Below are 19,756 nucleotides of genomic sequence, written 5' to 3' on the forward strand. Positions count from 1 at the left end.
TGGCTCCAGGACCCAAGCAGGGCCTGGAAATTCCCCCCGAGCTGGCCGGCAGCCCCAGCAGATGGGTTTTATGAGCCCTGGAGGAAAAATAACATCTAGATGAGCATCTCTAACTGCCTGTAAATACACACCAGATGATGCAGGGACAGACGAAATGGGTCAGAGATAGGGACAAGAATGGAAAACTGCAAGTGGTGGGGCTGGCTGGGGCTGGCCTGTGTGTGTCCCCCCAGCTGCTCACCTGACTTCCTCCTCCTCCCTGCAATGGCTCCTGGCTTCTAACTTTGTATTTATTCAATGTGAAGCAAACAAAATTAACCACTGCGGTCTCCAAGCCTTCCCCGTCCCAGCTGGACTCTGCTCCCCCTTTCTCCCAAGCAGCAGGGTGAAAGCAAGCGAGGGGCCTTCAGCCTACTGAGCCTTCTCCAGAACAGGATCCCCCCATCAGCAACCCAATGAAAAACAAATCTGGCTTCCCCAGGCCATCGCTCACGTCCATTTGTCCTTAGCAGCATTGCTGCCAGCCTTGATACCCCGAGCCCTGGGGTGCATCCCAGCCCTGAGCCATCCCTGCTCCTAACCGCGTCCACACCTCGGTCCATGCCTGGTGTGGTCGTGGATGGTCTTTTCTGGAGACAGAGCTGGCTTAGGCTCAGGGCTTACCCTGCGGGGAATTACTGAACTCCAGGCTGGGTTTTCCCAGTGGAGGAGCTGGCTGCAAAACTCCCTTCTGCCTTTGGTGCACCCGGGATGGAGGCAGCAGAGTACATGTAAATGTACTCCTTGCAATGCTCAGGATGAGTGAAAGTGGAGCAGGTGCTAGGAAAGGAACAGATGGGGTGGGGAAAGGAGTAATTTGGCACTGGGGTAGCAAAAAGGGGCTCTTTAAAGCTGGACTTGCACAGCTGCAGGCACAAGCCAAGCTGGATCAGAAGCTCTTCTTGCTGCTTTCAGTGCAGGGGTAAAAAGGACCATAATCCCCAGGGCAGGATCATGTATTACCCTTTACAGTGAAAATAAGCACAGGGAGTTTTCCCCTGCTCCACGTTGGCCCGACAGATCCAAACGCCAGCTGGTCCCAGGGCACGCCGCAGGTCGGGGCACGCTGGCGGGGAGCTCGCCGTGCATGGGGAGATGCTGCAGGTCAGGGCTGGGGCGGCTGGAGCACGACAAACCCAGGCAGTGCTACTGCCCGCATCCCCGCCAAGCGCTCAGCCCCTCGCAGGATCAGGCATCAGCAAAAGGGAGACAGGAGCAGTTCAAAAGAAACTCCTTGAGCATAACTGGCTGAGCACCCAGCACACCCTTATCAGCGCCCATAGGCGCCAGACGCTGCAGTGCACACAAAAGGCAAAAGGCAGCCCCTGGGCCGAGCCAACTAGTCTTAATATTTGCATTTGGTAAAGCAAACTAATAAATCCCCATGGGTTTATCCGTGCTTCCAGTTTGTATTTATTAGGAGGAGTGACAGGTAGGATACAGCTCCCACACCCTTTGCCTTTTTAACGGCCTGGGTTTTTGTTTGCTCGCTGTCTCTAAACAAGCCGGGACTATACAACTGACCGACATTAAAGGCAACCGGCCTTTGAAGTAAATATTAGTTATGAATTCCAAAAGATCCGCATCCAAATGCTGAGCTTCGTCCCTCCATCCCTGGAGCGGGGTCTGCAGCCGCGGGGCCAGAGGGCAGGCAGCATTGGCACCCATCAGCAGGCCTGTGCAGGCTGGGATTAACGGAGAAGCAGCTCCCAGGCAGGGAATTGATTTAAAAAGGGATGCTACAGTGTGGCCGTGGCATTGCTGGTGTGCACCAGGGGTGGCCGGTGTGAGTGATCCAAAGCCTCTACCTTCCCTGTGGGAATTCAGCCTCCTTACACCTCAGCTCTCCTATATGGACATTGCGGTGATTCACACACATAGCTGAGAACAGAGAACGGCGTTTGGCCTGTGCTAAGGACGGACACAGGGAATACGGTATGTGGCAGCACTGTGTCAGCCAGCATTGCTTCTTACACACTCCTGGCGGTGCGGGGGAACCATGGGACCATCACTTGAGGTGTCTCCCCATGGCCATAGTCTGTATTTTCAGCAGGAAAGGTACACCATGGCTCCTCAGCACGCTGAGACAATGAGGAAATCCAGGTTTGACTCATGGATGGGAACCCTATAATTTGCCTGCAGACTGCTCCTATGTGCTGCTGCCGTCTGGGGCACGGCCTGGGCTTCACCACAGCTCTCAGACCCAGGAGGAGCTATCAGGGGCGAGTCCAGGGGAGCTCATGATGCTCAGTAACACCAGCCTTACCCCTGTGCTGGTGCTGGTTAGCTTCCTAAGGGTCCACTGTGCAGAGAAGAGCAAAGGCGCCATGTATGGCACTGCCACGGCATGGTAACCACATCCGAATCTCCTCTGGCACCTGCAGGATCCACTTCCCACCCAGAGAAAAGGAAGAACAGAGTCACCCTCTGCTTCAGACCTACCTTGAAATGAGCAGCGGTGCAGGGCAGACCATCACCTCCGTCCCACGCTCCAGGGCGTCCACGCACACCGTCAGGGCTGCACTGGCATGCAGGTACCAGCCTAAGCCGCCGGCTGCTCACCTGCAGCTCCGGGGTCATTTAATGGATGCGAATGAGCTTGTCATTGGCTTTTGTTAGGGTCTCCCAAAACCCATCATTACCAAACCAAAAATTCAGTGAAGTTTCATGTATTTCTGTCTCATAGTTTTGTCCAGGGGCATAACATGGTTCTTCAACTCCCCGAGGTGCTTCTGAGCTGAGTAATGGGTTTCAAAGGAGAGGACCCAAAACTCTGTGTTTCAGACTAAGTTTCTGCGAGTTTGTCCCAGTGAAGGGACTCACCGTGCAGAGAAATGAAGTCAGGGCTATGCAGAGGTCCTTTCAGTTACACCAGTGAGTTTGACATTGTGTCACCGTGGCTGCACACCAAACAGTTATATTGAATCCATGCTCAAGAGGCTACTGTGCTTTCTAGATGAAAGGACACCTTTTTTTTTTTTTTTAATGGTCTAAATCTTTTTAAAATGTAATAAAAGGATATTTCCATTACATAAATATCCTTTTTATGTTGTATTTCCACACAGCACCTTCCGGTGCTTTGCATCAAGTCTACAGGGTGGGAAGGAACACACAGTCCAGGGACATGAAACAACAAGATTTAAGGGGAAATAATTTGCATTTCAGTTGCTTTTGGAGCAGGAGCCATGCTAGGGGCAGCTCGCCTGGCCATGCAGTTGGGCGGTGATGGTTAAGGGTTGCAGAAAGGGAAGGGGGAAAGGACAGGGGAGAATTTTTCTGCAAAGCAAAGGCATTAAACTCTTGGCCTGGCTTCGTTAGGGCAGCGAAGTTTGCCAAAGCGCCGGTTTCCTGTACGATCCAACGCATCCCCTCAGCAGCCCCGCGATAGGGCCATGATGTAAGTGTGGCTGAGCCAAGGCAAACGGAAAAGAACATCGAGCACTCACAGAGGCAATGGGTTTTATTAAGAAGTTTAATTGTTTCTGAGGGTGACATTTTCCCCCCGTCTTGATGTTCCCCTCACTGCGGTTTGGCATCCCCCCGCTCCTGCGCCCGCTCCCCAGCCCCACCTGGGCTGGGATCCGTGTGGGGTGTGACAGAGCCGAGGGTGCTCAGCTGCCCACGGGCAGAAGGACCCCCCCGAGGCCACCCAACACTCCTGGCACAAGACAAGGCTCTGCCAAACAGTTTTAATCCCCAGAGCACAGCAATCGCCGACTCTGCTTCCACTCCATGGCTCCTCCGAAGGCTTTCACCCCTCCAGCTCCTACTGCAGGCATCAGCACTTTGTGAACACCATGTGCCGCGCACTGGGTCCAGCCATCCTCATGAAAAGCCCGAGACCCCGGAAGGCATCAAAAAGAAGAGCAGAGAGGTAAAACAAAGAAAAAATTCCTCAGCTGGCTCAATGGAACCAGGGAAGCACTTGGTCCTTCACAGGGAAAAGCATCAAGCTACTGTTTGACCCAAGAGCACTTCGCCATCCATCACTAGCGCTTCCCAGCCAAGAGGATAATTTCCAAAGCCCAGCGGAGAGCAGCTAATTAAGTCCTTTCGGCTCCGCGTGGGAGTCGAGAGCGAGGTCAGTGCCAGAGGAAACCCCCCTCGCTGGGCCGGGAACGTGGAGCCCAGCAAGTGTACAGGGGACAGCTGGTGGGGAAGCTGTTTTCGGCAGTGGGCATTGGGTGAAGGAGCTCGCCGCAGCCCCTGATGCTCCATCGCTCCCTGGTGAGCTCAGGGCAAGCTGCTGGTCCCTGCTGTCCCTGTCTCTGTGCTTGCAGCTGAAGCGCCTGTGCTTGGGGGGGTACTCCTGGGTGTTTTGGCCACAATCAGTGCTGCAGTGCCTTGGCTGTCTCCTCTCAGGTCCCGGCAACCCGAGCCTTCACCACAGACCCTGCAAAGGAAAAACATGGCATTAACAGAAGGTCCAGGCTGGTAGGCAGCTGGCTGCGATGAAGCAAATTGTCACCGAATTATACATTTGGAGCAATGTGTAAAAGAGGAGGGGCACCAGCAGCCCTAAAAGCTGCTCCTCTAAAAGCACCTTTGGCACCAGCACCTTCAAGCTCACCCTACGCTCAGCAGTGCCACAGCCCCCATACTTAGGAGGCTGGAGCCCTTCTCAAGCCCTGGGGAGGGTGGAAACTCATTGTGGCCGGACAGTCCATGTCCAAGCAGGCTGGGAAGAGGTCTCCATCCACAGCAACTCGCAGTGACAGCTGAGCCGCTGGCACTGCCATTCAGATGGTGAGAGCAGAGGATGTGCTGACAACATCCATGAGAAAACCAGCGTTACTCAGCCACATCACTCCAGAGAGCCCAAAAGCATCAGCAGCCCAAGGCCAAGCTCCCACGGGATCAGGAGACATCAGATCAGGGTGCAGGATAGCGCGAGGGTGGATAAGAGACATAGCCAGGGGCTGATGGAAGAAAATCAAATGGCCATTTCCATGCAGCAGACAAAACAACAGCATCTGGGAATGCAGAGGAAGGGAAAGCAGCTCGTCTTGCCTGTGTGTATGTGGGCTGCGTTACACGGTCCGAGGGACGTGTAAGTCACTGATTAAACATCCCAGCGCTGGGCAGGACGCGGGGCGACCACCATGCTAGCACCGAGGATTGCACGGGGAGGAGTGCTGCCCATCGGAGGGACAGGCAGCTCGGGTAGTTCTGCCTGAGCTGTGCCCCCTCTTATCTACCAGGGAGGTGGCAGAACCCCATGCCCATCCCCCTGCCCCCACTGCTCTCCTGGGCTGCCCTAGAGGAGCTGGCAGAAAGGGGCTCCTTCTCCCAAGCTGCCACAGATGTTTGGAAGGAGTCAGGGAGAGGAAAACACAGTGGGACAGCAAAGTGAGAATGGATCTCATTTATCCCTCTCTGTCCGTGGGCTCCCTACCTACAAGCTCTTGAATGAGCTGCAATGTACTGCAGGATCCAAACTCCACCGTTAAGCATGGCACAACTAGCTCCTATTTGGCTCAGACAAGCTCTTGGCCCATTTGGGGAGATTAATAATTTGCTTTCCTCTTTGATTCTCACCCTATTCACTCCATAAGATCATTAAACAGCTTTTCTCCCAATCAAACCCTGCCCGACTCCCCATCCTGCTCCAGCATTAACTAGGGGCACACAGAAAGAAGGGTAGAGGTTTATATTCATTTATCGTGCAACACTTATCATCTGTTTGCTTTGGACCTTGCAAGGAATATGCAAGCAAGATTGGCACCTCCTGGCCAAGATATCACACCCTCAGCAATACGGTGTGAAAGTATAAACCAGCCCCAGTGCCCCTTCCCCAGGGAAAAGCCTGACAATCAGCTTTGGGCTTTTTGGGAAAGAAAGAGCGCAGCGTCTCTGAGTTTGCAAAACGCTGTGCGCAAGTATCCCTGGCTCTTGTAAATGTGTTAAAAAATAAAACCCTTTAAGAGCTTCCAGATGTTCTGTTTATGTTGTGGTGTTACCCAGCTCCATCCTCCGGAGGCCAATACACAGCCTCAATGAAATCGCAGCAGCCAAGGGGGACGGCAGGGGGGAGTGGAGGAGGTCCGAACCCTTTTCCTCCTCTTTCCCCCAACTTTGCCTGTTAACTCCCACGCTGCTGGCAATTGCGCTGAGAGCAGCTGCAAATGCTCTCTCCCGCTCTGAGCATCTCCTTGCCTAGGCCAGGCTCTGCAAGGCACTAACCCCAAACACCCAGCCTCTGGGGACCACTGCACAGTGGGGACTAGGACAGGACAGAGAGCTAACGCATCGGTGGTTGCACCCCAGAGGCACCCAGCACCCACCAGTACACACCAAGCAAGAAGGTCCAGAGGGTCCAACCCCACCACATCCAACTTCACATCCACCTGAGTGGGCTCTGAAGGTCTACCAAAAACTACCTGCCACTGGTGTGAAGATGTGACGGGGCAAAAAGCCTCGTCAACAAGCCCTGGGCGTAGCCACACACGTACATGTGCCTGCAGAAAGCCTGGCTTGGGACTCTTTCCACAGGGTGTTGCAGGTCCACTGCGCTGCTTTTGAAGTTCCCTTGAGTGAGCTGCATGGTTGGTAGCAATCAAAGCTCCATAAAGGAGCGATATCGCAGCTATGCGCGCAGGCTCTGATGTGTTATCTCCCCTCCCTGGTGAGGGAGGAGGGCAGTCATTTCTGCGGCTCATTTGAAAATGTGTTAGTGCCCAGAGATCAAAGGCGCTTCCTGATGCACTCCACCCCGGCGAAGCCTTTCGGCCAGCACAGTCCCTCCGCGGGCCGGGAGGCAGCCGGAGCACCCCAGGAGCACCCCACCGGTGCAGGAACCGCCACGCAGCCACGCTTGCTGCAGCTGCAAGGATGGGAGCACCGAGAAATGTGGGCGATGCATCCAGCCTAGGTGGCTGCTGCAGGATGTCCTGCCCACATCAGGACGTTAGCATGTCCTACTGCGTGGGTTAGGTACATTGTTTGTTGTCACCCATCAGGCAGGGAAATGGAGCCCAGGCAGGTTCAGTGCCATGCGGGTGCCACAGTTTAACCATATGCCGTACAATAGAGCACTTTATTTTGTCCCAGAGATGCCCCCGATGAAGGACCATCCTCCCCAGACCTTGGTGATCTGAACAAACCCCACTCAGGACAAACCTCCCTCCTTCCCCACCATCTGCACATCCACCAGCACTAAACCTACAGGGTAATATCCCAGGTGCAATTTATTTTTTCCCTGAGCCAGTTGCCTCCCACAAACCTCACGCTCCCCAGTGAGGCATCATCTGCTTCCCTGCGCCCTGGACCGCTCTGGCCCTGGGAGGACGAGCAGCAGCAGCAGCACAGCCAGGCCACACACCATGAGCCCTGAGGCCACTGGTGCCTAACGCTCCTCCTGGACACCAGCCTCCACGCTGTTGTTGTTCTCCTCTCCGCAAGCCCACCGCAACACTCCGGGAGAGCACGGGGGATACATCAGGCGCTGGAACAAGGGCACAAGCTGTTTCTATGCTCAGCAGCAGCCCAGGAAGAAGAGTACCTCCGTCCAGAGCAAACAGAGGAGGAGGCACTGAGTTTGCAGCATAAATGATGATCATCTGTGCATTTGGAGATGGGGATCTGCCTCCTGCCCCATCCCCTCAAACATGTGCTTGCAAGGAGCAGAGCAAAGCGCAGGAATAGAAACGGGACTTTTGGCTACGGAGAACGGGAGCATCGCGTCTACAGGCAGCTTGAGCACAAACTGCGTGGGCAGCAAAGCCAAACAGGAAAGGAAACCAACAGGCAGGGAAACGATTCTGGCAGTGCTCACGTTATGGCTCGCTCAGCACTCATACCTCCCTGCTGCTCCCTCTCGCGGGTGTCCCTCCCTCAGACCCCTCACCCTGCTCAGACATGCCCCAATTCCACTTTTACTGTCGAAGCACTTCCCATCCAAAGGGCTAGATTCAGAAAAATGCAGCTAGAGATCTAAAGCCTGTTTGCAGGAGCTGGTCCCAGCAGAGCCGCGTTAGCGCCTCATGGTGTTGGCCCTGCACGCACACCCAGGCAGGGTTCAGCCTGTCCCAAAACCCCTGCAAAGGGAAAGGGAAGCCCTGACGTGTCCAGGTCTGGGGAAGGGAATGGGGAGCTCCACACATTAAAGGACCTGCAAAGGGATAGGGCTTCAGACCTGCACACACTGGTTGGCCTTGCCCCTTCCAAACCTCCAACACACAGAGGTGAGGGGCAGCGGGAGGGACACGGGGTCGGGCCATACCCTTCGCATCCCAGCCAGTGATTTGATACCGGCTTTAAGGTGATTTACAGTTTAGAGATGCAGGTTTATTCACATGCCCCAACGTGCTTAATGACCAAAGTGCTCTTCAGTGAACCCAGCAATGGATTGTAAAATAAAGTCAATGAGGCAAGTGGATTAAAGAAAAAAGAAAAGCAAAAGATCTGAGAGATGAAATGGACCTGTTGAGTCACAGCCCACGCCCGCCAACACGCAGTGTCCTCCCAAGCCTGGGCAGCCTCCTGCACAGGGGACAGCCAGACCTCCTGCAAAGTCACTCCTGCTGCCACTGTCCCCTGCCATGCAAGCAGCCCCCCGGGCAGGTCAGAGCAGGGCGTGACCCCAGTGCTGCCAAGAGGACCCCGTCCATTGCTGTGCTTGTTTGCACGTGTCCCGTCTCACGGGAGGCTCCTCACAGCTCGTTCCTCCTCTCCTCCTTCCTGCTGGCTCTGCCAAGCCAGCCCTGCTCTGCAGCAGGCAGAACCCCATGCAGTGCACCATCTCATATCCACAGGCCAACAGTTATTTTCAGCAGAAGACCGACCTTGACAGCACTGTTAACTAACCCATGCGTAGGCTGTGCCTGAAACACAGCAGGGTCTGCCCAGAGCCCACTCTGCAGACGAGACTGGGCCGTTGCAGCGTGCCTCCCCCGCTCCCTCCCTGCACCCTGGCAGGATGCGACCTTCCCAGCACAGCCGCTGCCTGGGGGTGCTGGATCCGCACCGCTGCAGAATGACTCCCAGCAGCACGCCACAGGCACGCACTCCATCAGGGTCCCTCCAGCTCCACTGCCATGGCACGGCGGAGGTGACAACCCCAGGACGCGATCTGGGGTCGGACCCTGGGATCCCTGGGGAAAAAATTCTTGCCATGCTGCCTGCTCCATCACCAGCGTTGTGAGATGTGCTGCATCCTGGCGTGGCACATGGCAGGACACCCGGCACCCCCCATATGAAGCTGCTGCCTCCAGCTATCTGCTCCCACACAGTGGCAGGGTGGCCAGTGGGCTCCACGGGGGGCTCAGGCTGGCCCTGGGGACCCCACAGCCCCCGATGGCATCTCACAGCTCCATCTGGTGGAAGTGATGCGCTCTGGCCACAGACCACCAGGCACCCCTGCCCCCGGGTAGGTGGGCAGGCATGGAGGTAACCCACGAGCACCATCCTCCAGCGAGGAGCCAAGCTGGCCACATCTCAGCACATGCACTGCATCCCAGGCCAGGGTCCCACGGTGATCCTCAGCCGGTGGAGGAAAGCAGCCTGGCAGTCACCAGCCCGTGTGACCTCGTCCCACGCTGTTCCCAGCCCACGAATGAACATACAATGAGAATTCAGCATCTGGAGCTGTGTGAAAACCACACTCGGGAATCATTCCCATAAGGAATCTGAGCGATCCAGAGGAAAAGGCGGCAGGGTGGGAGGGAGGGTGGGCAGCCTGTCCCCAGCCCCCAGCTCTGCCCAGCCTTATGCTCTCCAGCAAACGGCTTCTCCCCATCTCCCTTGTCCTGCCTCCTCGGACATGTCTTTGGAGCGGCATCTCAATCAACATGGCTTTAAACTGGCTACAAAGGAGCCCCCAGGCTCGGTGTAACAGTTGGGCACTGCTGCAACGCAAATGAGCCTTCTTAAACCACCAGACTCTGTTGCAAAAGCCAACCTAATTCCCGGAGCTTCAGTCCAAAGAGATTATCTTCGTTTACTAACCTAAGCATGCGATACGAAAAGCCTTGCCAAAATCCCAGACAGCCTCAGAAGAGATGTCATTAAAACTCCTTCAGCTAGAGGAAGCGAAGCAAGTGTTTTGTTCCCATGCCGCCCTTTCTGGTAACGTGTTAATAAATAACCACGGCCCAGACAGGTGCTGTCAGCTTCGCGGCGGAGCTGCCGTGAGTCACCGACCTGCCACGATGCAAACCACTGTGAGTCATGGAGAGACGGTCCCTTTAATCAAACGCACGTCCACACACTCGCTGAGCCCCAAGGGGTGAGCGGAGATGCTCAGTGCTGGACCATCGAGGGGTCAGACTGTATGAGACTACCCCCTCAATCCTGGCTACTTAACCCAAAGATAGCAAAGGGTATTTGTCAAGAGATCACTCTAAGATGCAACACCCTAGAAAAACTCGCAAGGTTGAGATGCAGCAGGTAGAATTTGCAGAGAGGGCCACACGTCTGCCCCCAGCACCGCGGCAGCCTCCTGCTCTCCATCAGAGAAATGAAAGGGAATGGCTGCAATCGCCAAGGCACCCCGGCTGCATCCCGGAGCATGAGGGTCCGGGAGAGCTGCTGCTGTTTGCCAGCCAGGGATGGAGGTGCCCCGTGGGTGAGCGCTGGCAGCGGCACAGCCCACTGGGATGTGGGACAGCACCTGCTGCATCCCAAAACATCGCTCCCGGCACCAGGTGCAGGTTTCCTCCTCAAATACCAGCCCTGATCAACCCACTGAGACCTACACACAGGCATTCACCCTAGAATGAGTGAGACTAAAAATACAACTTTTAAACCCTCCAACAGAAACGATTGTGATCACTTTCTCCTTGCTCACATACTCCAACCTGTTCTGCGTGTGGGACGAGGCTGCCTCCTTCTCTGGCCCTTTCTAGCAATTTTTCTCCCTCCTTCCCCGCAAGAAAAGGCCTCTCTTCCTTTAAAGCAATGTGTCACATTGAGACTGACAGGTAGATGAAAGAATGAAGAAAGTCCCATTCTCCTTCATTTTTGCAACAAGGTGATAAGCAGAGAACGCTGTCAGGGCTTGGACAGCACGGGCTCCCGGGAGAGGCTGCAGGCAGGTTTCGGGTAGGCTCTGGCACCCAATGACGGTTCTGGCTCCTTTATTAAAAGCATCCCCAAAGTGATAACCCTCTGACAGATTGATTGATGGGCCTAAGCAGTGAAACGATGTTCCCTGAGCATGAACTTTGTTTACCTCCCAGCATTTTTGCTTCTCCTGCTGGAACTCCAGCAGTCCCCCACTGTGGGCAAATGGGAGCCGAGCAAGCTACCCGTGGTTCCTGCCATCAGTGGGAGCCCCTGATGATCCATCTGATCCCTGGGTACTTCCAAATGAGCCGGATGGCTTTTCCCCCTTGTCTCCTCACCAAGAGAGAGAGCAAATCCTGGAGTCTTCCTAGGAAAAGGGATGCCCCAACTACAGAGGCCCTGTCCTGACCAACCACAGGACAATCTCCAGCACAGACACAAGGGCCTCCCGCAGCCCCGAGCAGCCCCATGCACACCCAGTGCCATTCCCCCACCAGCTAAATCCTCCTTTATTAGGACCAGACTAATTCAGCCTTAACCTGTAAACGCCTTAGGATGTCGCTTAATCCCACATCAAGCTCTTCCCTGTTGCAGGCTACAGGTGTAATCAGCCACCTCGGCTGGCTCCCCACTTCCTCACCCAATGCAAGAACTTTGAAAACTGCCGGGCAAGGCTGTGCTTGGCTTTGCAGGCAGAGGACAGGCAGATCTGCCAAGAATCGCAGACTAGTGGAGCCTGAGGAGAGGGGCCAGGAGCTCTCGCCCTCCTGCAACAACCCACTACCACAGCAGAGGTGCTCTCCAGACTTCCCTGAGCACATCCTTTCCATCCCCCAGGCTCCATCTTCCCATCCCCTGGTCTGTCACACTGAAAGAGCCACAGATGCCAGTGCCGCACCACACAAAGGGCACCAAGCAGCCTTTGCTCTCCACCAGCACAATATCTCTGCATATTTTGAGGTGTTTAATCCCAGAAAGAAAGAGCAGGGCATGCTCAGACCCTGCATTTGGGCTCCTCTTGAGCACCCTGGGGTCTCCACGGAGCAAGACCTCCACCCACTGCCTGCTGCAGCGGGAGTAGAGGAGGGCAGAGGAGCTCCTGGGTATGCTGGGTGGGACATGACAGCACTGCAAAACTGGCCCAGGTGCATTAACCCCAGGATTAGACCCCCCATTTCCAAGGCAGCTTGTGGCTGCTGAGCCATCCCCTGTGACCTGCCCAAGCCCTTCCTGGTGCTCTGCATCCTGTGTTCGTGCTAGACAGGCCTGAACACCCCAGCTCTCGAGGCAGGGGTTGCAGAGCCTGTCGACCCCACAGCGCTGCCAGCATCCCCCCAGGCTGCTCTGTGGCACCTCCTGCATCCAAGCAGAGGCCAGCAGGGATGGATTCCCAGGATAAAGGGGATTACAGGGGTGTAGATCTTTACTCTCACACACCTCTCTCCGCTCCTGTCCTGGTGCAGCGATGCATGGGCTCACAGGATGGGAAAAGCACTGCAAAACCTCCTCATTTAGCCCCAGGGAGGTGATGTGTTCGGCCATGAAAGCCACAGGGTCCCATCCTGAGGACGAGCTCTGCTCCCCATTGCCTGGGGATGTTCAAAGTCCTCACATCTGGGTCAAGGTGTTTTCTGGAAAGCTTTGAATCAGGGAATGAACGCAGACAAAGGTGCAAAAGCCCCACATTGGAGTTCTGCCCTTGCTGGAGACAGGATCCCTGCTGCCAGCCCCTGCCCTCTGACACCCGCCTCGCCAGGGAGGGGAGGGAGGGAGGAAAAACCATCCGGCTGCACATTTATTTTGCAGCTTTGAGCTGATTTCTATCCCTGGGGATTACCAATTTAAGCAGTGTTTTTTCCTGTTCTGACCCTAAGCTGATTAATTCTCTGCGCACCCCTTCTCCCCCAGTTCCCCTCCTTCCTTCTGCATGAGAAAATGAGGATATGAAATGCCAGCAGAGTGTGCCAAGGCAGAGCCAGGCGGGGAGAGCGGGACCGCAGCCGCCCAGCGCAAGCCGAGCAAAGGGAGGATGCTCCCCCAGGCCGCGGCAGGCCAGACCCTGCCCGCCACAGAGCCATTAGCGCTCTCACGCTGGCTGTGTAGCCAGGTTCAAACCACAGCTTTATGATCTTTATCTTCTTAGCGCAAAGGAACCGATATCCCCGAGGGAGGGGAGAAACCTCCCTGTCCACTGATCCCAGCCGGTCAGGGTGAGGCTCATCGGCACCAGCATCACTCTCCCAGTGCAATGGAAACAACTGGCTTGTACCAGAGACGCTGGCGGGGACTCATCCAAGAGCAGCGAAACTTGCCCTGGCACGATCCAGCTGCCGCCTTCCGAGCGCGGGAACCTCCTCGTCCAAGTGCCATCGCTCTCAGCAGCACGTAGCCCAGCACGATGCCGAGCCCCGCAACACACTGGGGTTTGCTGCTCTTGAAGGGAGAAACTGGGGAGGCCCCAGGACCGGGGGGGATGCAAAAGCCGCAATTCTCAGGGAGCCTCCAGGGACACCTGCAGGGTGGTAGCTTCAGGGCACGTCTCTCGTCTCTGCTGAGGTGACGCGGGAGCTTGGGGACAGGCTCTGGTGGGACAAGCCACATCCCGTCACCGCCCAGCACCACGGCTGCAAAGGTGCTCCTCACCCATTTGGCTCTAGCAGCCATGGAAAACCAATTTTGTTTGCAGGGTCTCTCTGTTAAAGAGTCCAGTCCCTAATGGGAGATGGCTCCAGTCATCCCTCTCCCAAAAATCCTGGGCTAAGTCCAGCTTTCACTCCCAGAGCTGATCCACTGCACCCAGCTCACCGAGCCAGGTTAACCCTTTGCCACTTTAGGGCAGCTCTGTGGCCACAGACATGCTTCCACAGCCCTCAAGTCCAGATGCCTTCCCACGGGAGCCACCAAACATCAGCCCAGCCACCGCTCCTCTTCCCACAGCACCACATCCACAGCATGCCCGGCTCCATCGAGCCCCGGCACCCCTGAGCTACAGATGGGGATATGTAACAGAATATAATCCCCAGTTAATTGCCTAAAATCACAGAGCAAACCCAGAGCAGAAGCCAGGTATGCCAGAACATCTCTCACACGCAGACACAGGCACAGCCGTCTCTGCTGTACAACAGGAAAGCCCGGAACACACCCATCCCTATAAAAGATAATTATACAATCTGCGGCAGTAAATTAGCACAGCAAAACAGTGTTTAATTCTCACAATGGACTTCAACACCGGATCAAGAGGTAAAATTACCTCTCACCTGCAGTGAGATGGGCCCCTGGGTCAGGATTAGGGCTTATTGCTGAGACAGAGTGGGAAGTTTCAGCAACTGCCCTCACCCGAAATTTGGCCTTTGGAGAGGAGTGACGTTGGACTGTTTGTCCCTTCTGGATGCTTGAAACAGGAGAGCAACAACAAAAATGCTTTATGTGCATAAATCAAGGCAGAAGTCTGAACTATAGGCACACTGGTCTTTTGTTTTCAAATGGTAAGGTGTAAAAATTGGGGATTTTTTTAAATTACTAAGTTTAAGTAACTTCCTTTTAAATGAAATTAAAAAGTCCCCACTAAGCCTCACAGCTGGTACGGTCCAACCCAAGGACATGCAACCAAAAGAGCAAAATAACCCCCCTTCAAACAAACACACAACTCAAAAACCATCCTCGTCCGAGAGGCATCGGGGCAGAGCCCTGCCTCCCCCCTCACTGCCCCATCACCGCCCCGGGCACTCCTCGCCACCTGCCGACCTCAGGCTACAACTGGTGGCAAACAGAGATACAGAAATGAAAACCAGTCTCCTGTCCTGCCAGGCTTCAAGTGAAAGGGAAAAAGTGTTAGAAAAAGATCTTTGTTTTAATTCAAATTTGTTGAAAGTGGGAAACGTTCTGGGGGAAAAGCAAAATTTTAAATATCATTTTAGTGGACTTCAAAAAAGTTATGCCCCTGCTAACACAAACCCAGTGCCGATCATTCTGCAAGTGAAACTTAGCCACGTGTGGCCACATTTGGGGCTATTTGGGCTTGGCATTGCCCGGGGACACTGTGTCGTGTTTGTCGTGGGTACCTCGATGCTGCAGCAACGCCTTCCCGCTGACCCTCGGCAGAGAGACAACGTCGGGTTTCTGCACTGCCGTGCCAGGCAGGAGGGCTCCAAAATTCAGTCCTGGGATGGGGAAGGTTCAAGGTGAGGGTTTGGTGACCCCTGAAAGTCCCTCGGGACCGTTCCCAGCATGAAGGAAAGCAAACAGCACCCGCTGGCTGGGCCAGCCGTTTGGGTGACCTCGGCAGAGGGCACGCAGAAATGTACTTTCAGCCAAGCGTTTCCTAGAATTAGTCAGGAATTTTTTGAAACTGTTGCTGGCTGAGAAATTCCAATTGGTTGGAACCTAAACCTGATGCAGGAATATAAAAATGTAGGTCAGGAAAAAAAGCATCCAAGTGAAAAGCTCCTTGTTCCTCGGCGCGACGCCTCGTCCGACCGGCCCTGCGGTGCCGTCCACGGGCGAAAGGCTTGGGGAGGGCTCAATGAGATGTGCACCTGGAAAATGTCTCAAACCTCCGGGTTTTTACAGGGCAAAGCAGCCGTTTCTGCGGTGCCTGCGGACAGAGGACGTCGGCAGTGCCGCCGCGGTGGAGCTCGTGCTGCCAGGGCACGCTCAGCCCGCCCCAGCTTGCCCTCAGCTACAGGGCAGACACTGATTATGTACAATTTCTGTGTCTTTCCCAGTTATTCCAGGTACTCTGCTACTCAATTTCAGGCACGGATTGCAGCAGAGTGGTAAACGCCTGCTCTGATCATTGGGACAAGATCAGCCTGGCATTTTCAACATGCCCTGGGGCAAAACAGGGAGGGGAAAGCCAAAAGGCAGCGATTTCCAGACACAATATTAAATGCAACCAGAGCAGTGCTACCACCCCTCGAACAGCATCCTGATGTTTGATCCCCAAAACCTGCTAGCTGAGGTGTAAAGGCAGTGAGTTTCGTGTGCCCCGTTAAAGAATCCGAAAGCACCCCAGAGCCAAATAGGGTTTGCTCAGGACAGAGACGCACCCAAGTGTTTGTCACCCAAACCCTGACAGCAAACAGCAGCAATGCTGCGCTGACCTCTGGGATAATGCCCTTCAGCTCAATCTACCCAGCCTCACAAGCATCTTCTTCCCCTTATTGATGTCCAGCATAAGAGCCGTGTAGAGGCAGATTTTCAGAGAAAAATCCACCTTCCAGAAAAAATGGATGATTGCCCCAGCAATCGTGGGGCACCCCCCAGCCCTCTCCCCTCCTGAGCCAGGGGATAGCTGATCCCTTTTCAACACTTCCACGTAGCTGTAATTTACAGAGCTAATTTAACCACACACAGCCGTGCCTGCATTCAGCGACCGCGCCAGGCACTGAGCTCAGACCTCCGCAGCACGCTGCGACAGCCACCTCCTGCAATTTGATTTTTGTTTGCTTTAATTGAGAAAAGAAAAAAAAAAAAAGAAGAAAAAACCTCCTCTCCTAACTTCTTGGTTTCATTTTTCAGGTGCCTTGATTTATTGATTGGCCTATTCCCTTTTAATAGGCTCTCCCCGCCGGAGCTGGGGTGTTTCCTGCGGGAAGGCTGCACGCTCTGCGGCTCGAAGGGGTCCTGCCACATGCAGCCCAGGTTAGGGCCTCTCCAGCTCCCAGCAACGAGACCTGGTCCCCAGCATCATCATCTTGCTCTGAGGAAGAAGAAAGTTGGGTGCAGCTGCATCCCTTCTGGATGCTGCCACAACCTCCATCCCTCCATCCCGAGCAGGTCACAGTCCAGCCCTGCTTGTCCCCAGAGGCAGGTCTCCCCCCTTGCAGACACCTTTCAGGTCTCTGTTCCCAGTTCCCAGCACTCAGACAACAAAAGCAAGTCTGCAGCAAAGAAAATTTCCAAGAAAGATATTTTCATGTGATAATGGAAGGATCGCAGGCACAAAGTACTGATTTTTTTCAAAGCTACACCCACTTCTATGTTATTTTAAACTTCATCCTCTTTCCTCAGAAACAAAATATTGCCAGTGATCCAAGAAACCCAATCACTCATCCGACAGCAAAGAAGTGATCCTCATCCCATGCATCATGATGACAAACCCCGTGGCATCACACATAGGGGCGATGAGACCTGAACATCTGAGGCAGCTGAGTAAAACCAAGGCACCTGGAAAGTTTGCAAGAGATGCTTTGAATTTATATACATGTTGAAACATCCTTGAATTCACCTCATTATGGAATACGAACACGTGCTTCTGTTTATAATATAGAAAACTAACGGCGTTGAGCTTTCAGAGGTGGCTCGCTCCCCAGCACATAACCACCCTCTTCTAAACACCTTGGAAAACCAGAGCAGCACTAAATATGCCACGAGAACAGGCCAGCACGGAGCTCGTGTTCCCCTAGGCGTGACCCAGAGCACCGCTCCCCCGGGGGAGCCAGGACCACCACGAGCAAACGTCTCCCTGACAGCCCGGTGCAGGATGCCGGTGGACCTCTCGCACCCATGAGGTCACCCCCTTCCCCCTGGGTGCAGCTTTACAGTTGAAGCCCCCAAGCCAAGGTTTGGAAAGGGAACCCAAGGGCAGAGCAGCTTCATCTCAGCCCCATCCTTAGGGCAGGCGAGGAGTGAAACCTGGCCAGCACCGGAGGCAGGCAAGAGGAACCCAGCACTGCCCAGCCTTCCTCCCACCACCCTCCTCCTCCCCCTCAGCTCCCTTTGTTGCCTTGGGCATGATCCAGGGCATGGTGCCCATGAGGAGAATTCCCAGTGGATGAGATCTACATCGCATTTAATTAAATTTTTCCTTTTAGATCAAATAAGAGGACTCTGCCCAGCCAAGGGCTGGAGGAGTAGAGCCAGCCAGCTGCCAAGTCCTGAGCCCACTGGGTTTTCCCTCCCAGGTTGGAGGCAGAAGCCAGAGGATAGGCTGACCCAGTATCCAGGAGGATGCTCAGAGGAGCTGGAGACCTTTGGATATGTGGCCAGGGAGGACAGATGAAAATGCATCTTTTACTGATGGTGGTCCACGTGCAACCCAGCTAGCTGGTCCCATACATTGGGTTCCTGAGGGCAGGGAAGGGCTCGATGAAATGAGTCACGTGGAGGACAGTCCCTGTGGTTTTCCAGCTTTTTACCACCTTTATGGTCTTTCTTCTGCAGATTGTCCCCAGTTCCAGACCTGGACCAGGCAGTCATTTGGGAGACAGATCCCCACCCCACTACCCATTAAGAGCAGCCAAAAAACACATTGCAATGTATGGGACTTCAAGCAACAAAAGCAAGGGGGGGAAACTGGAAACCTACCCCTGCCTGCACCCCTTCACCAGCCCCTATGACAAGGGGGAGACCCACTAGCTCCAGCCTCCAGCCATTCAAGGCTCCTTAAAGCATCTCAGTGAGGAGATGCTCTTGCACCCCGCAGAGGAGCGGGTGCGTCCCCCAGCTCCTGCCTGCCCACTGGCACAGCTCCACCAGTTCAGACTGGGTAAAACTGCTCGAAGCCATGTTTTTCATCAGTGCAGCAAGCAGGCTTGGCCTCTCGACAACTAAAGCTTTTTTAAATAATATATATATATCAGTCTAGCTGCACTGCTGGCTGAGCCCCAGATGACTGCAACTGGGGCCAATCCCCAGGATAAACACAGCCTACCTGGGTTTATAAGTGCCAGAAGCATGTAGGCACCATGCACGATCTCTTATATAAACAGCACTGCAAAAACAGCCCTGAGCACTGTAGGAACACTTGTAGTACGCACCGTACATGAGATGAAGTGTTTGGGGACATTACTGCAATGGATCCCGGGGGAGATGCTTTCCCTCCCTCCTGCCTGCCCCATGCATCAGCCTTAAAGGCAACCCCGAGCACCGTGCAGGGTTTCCTTGCTCACCCCAGGCACAAGGCTTGGTCAGAGGAGGATGAGGATGGTGTTCTACAGCCCAAGATGCTCTTAGCCACAGCCACCCAGGGGTCTGGGACATGCAGCTGGAGAAGCCCCCATGCCACTTATACCTGCCAGAGTGGGAGCAAGTGATGCTGGGCAGCCAGCACAGCAAGGGGCTGGGATGCTGCAAAGCAAGCAGAGAGGGGCCCAGCCCTCTGGATGGGCAGAAAGAGAGCTGCAGAAAAGAGCCATAAGGTGCCCAAGACCCATGTGACACCCAGGACTGAGGTCTCACACACACTGGCCATGCACGAGGGGCAGTTGTTCCATGTCTGCACTTGCAGGACAAATGTTCCTGGCTTCAGCATCACTGACTGGCCCCCACAGGAATGCTTCATCTTGCAAAAAGAGCAAGATTCCTGCCCGCAAAAACTTCACAAGCAGGTGCAAGAATTCAGGCTGTGCCAATCTTTTCAAAGCTATTTCAAAGACCCATGCTTCCCCACCCTTTCTCCCTCTACCTGCGCTTGCCCTCTAACCCTTCATTTTCAAGCCAGATGGCAGCTTTTGGAGGGTTAAAAAGGTGTGTGCACCCGCAGGGCTCGGCTCCCCTCCTCCTTGCCCCTCTCTTCCCGGCATGGACTTGGAGACCGGAGGCTCTCCAGATTTAATCTCCAAGACAAACATACTGAAGCTGAAGCCTGCTCCATTTGCACTTAGACCACAGATATTAAACAGCAGCAGCCAGGCTCACAGCTCTGCCCACCTCACCCTGCAGCAGCGTTGCATCCCCCCTCGCCTCTCCCACGCACACGGTGTCAGTGAAT

At 54.6% G+C, this 19,756-nt stretch overlaps 1 long non-coding RNA gene across 1 annotated transcript in view; it reads right to left on the reverse strand.

The window, feature by feature from the left end:
• Positions 1–3,467: 3,467 nt before the first annotated feature.
• LOC135315929 (uncharacterized) overlaps positions 3,468–19,756 on the reverse strand; it is a 57,981-nt gene continuing 41,692 nt past the window's right edge. Inside the window, exon 3 of the long non-coding RNA XR_010375418.1 lies at positions 3,468–4,432. This is a non-coding gene — a long non-coding RNA (uncharacterized LOC135315929). The remainder of the gene's footprint in view (positions 4,433–19,756) is intronic.

This window comes from Phalacrocorax carbo, chromosome 16 (genome assembly GCF_963921805.1).
Source record: "Phalacrocorax carbo chromosome 16, bPhaCar2.1, whole genome shotgun sequence".
NCBI classification, from domain to species: Eukaryota; Metazoa; Chordata; class Aves; order Suliformes; family Phalacrocoracidae; genus Phalacrocorax; species Phalacrocorax carbo.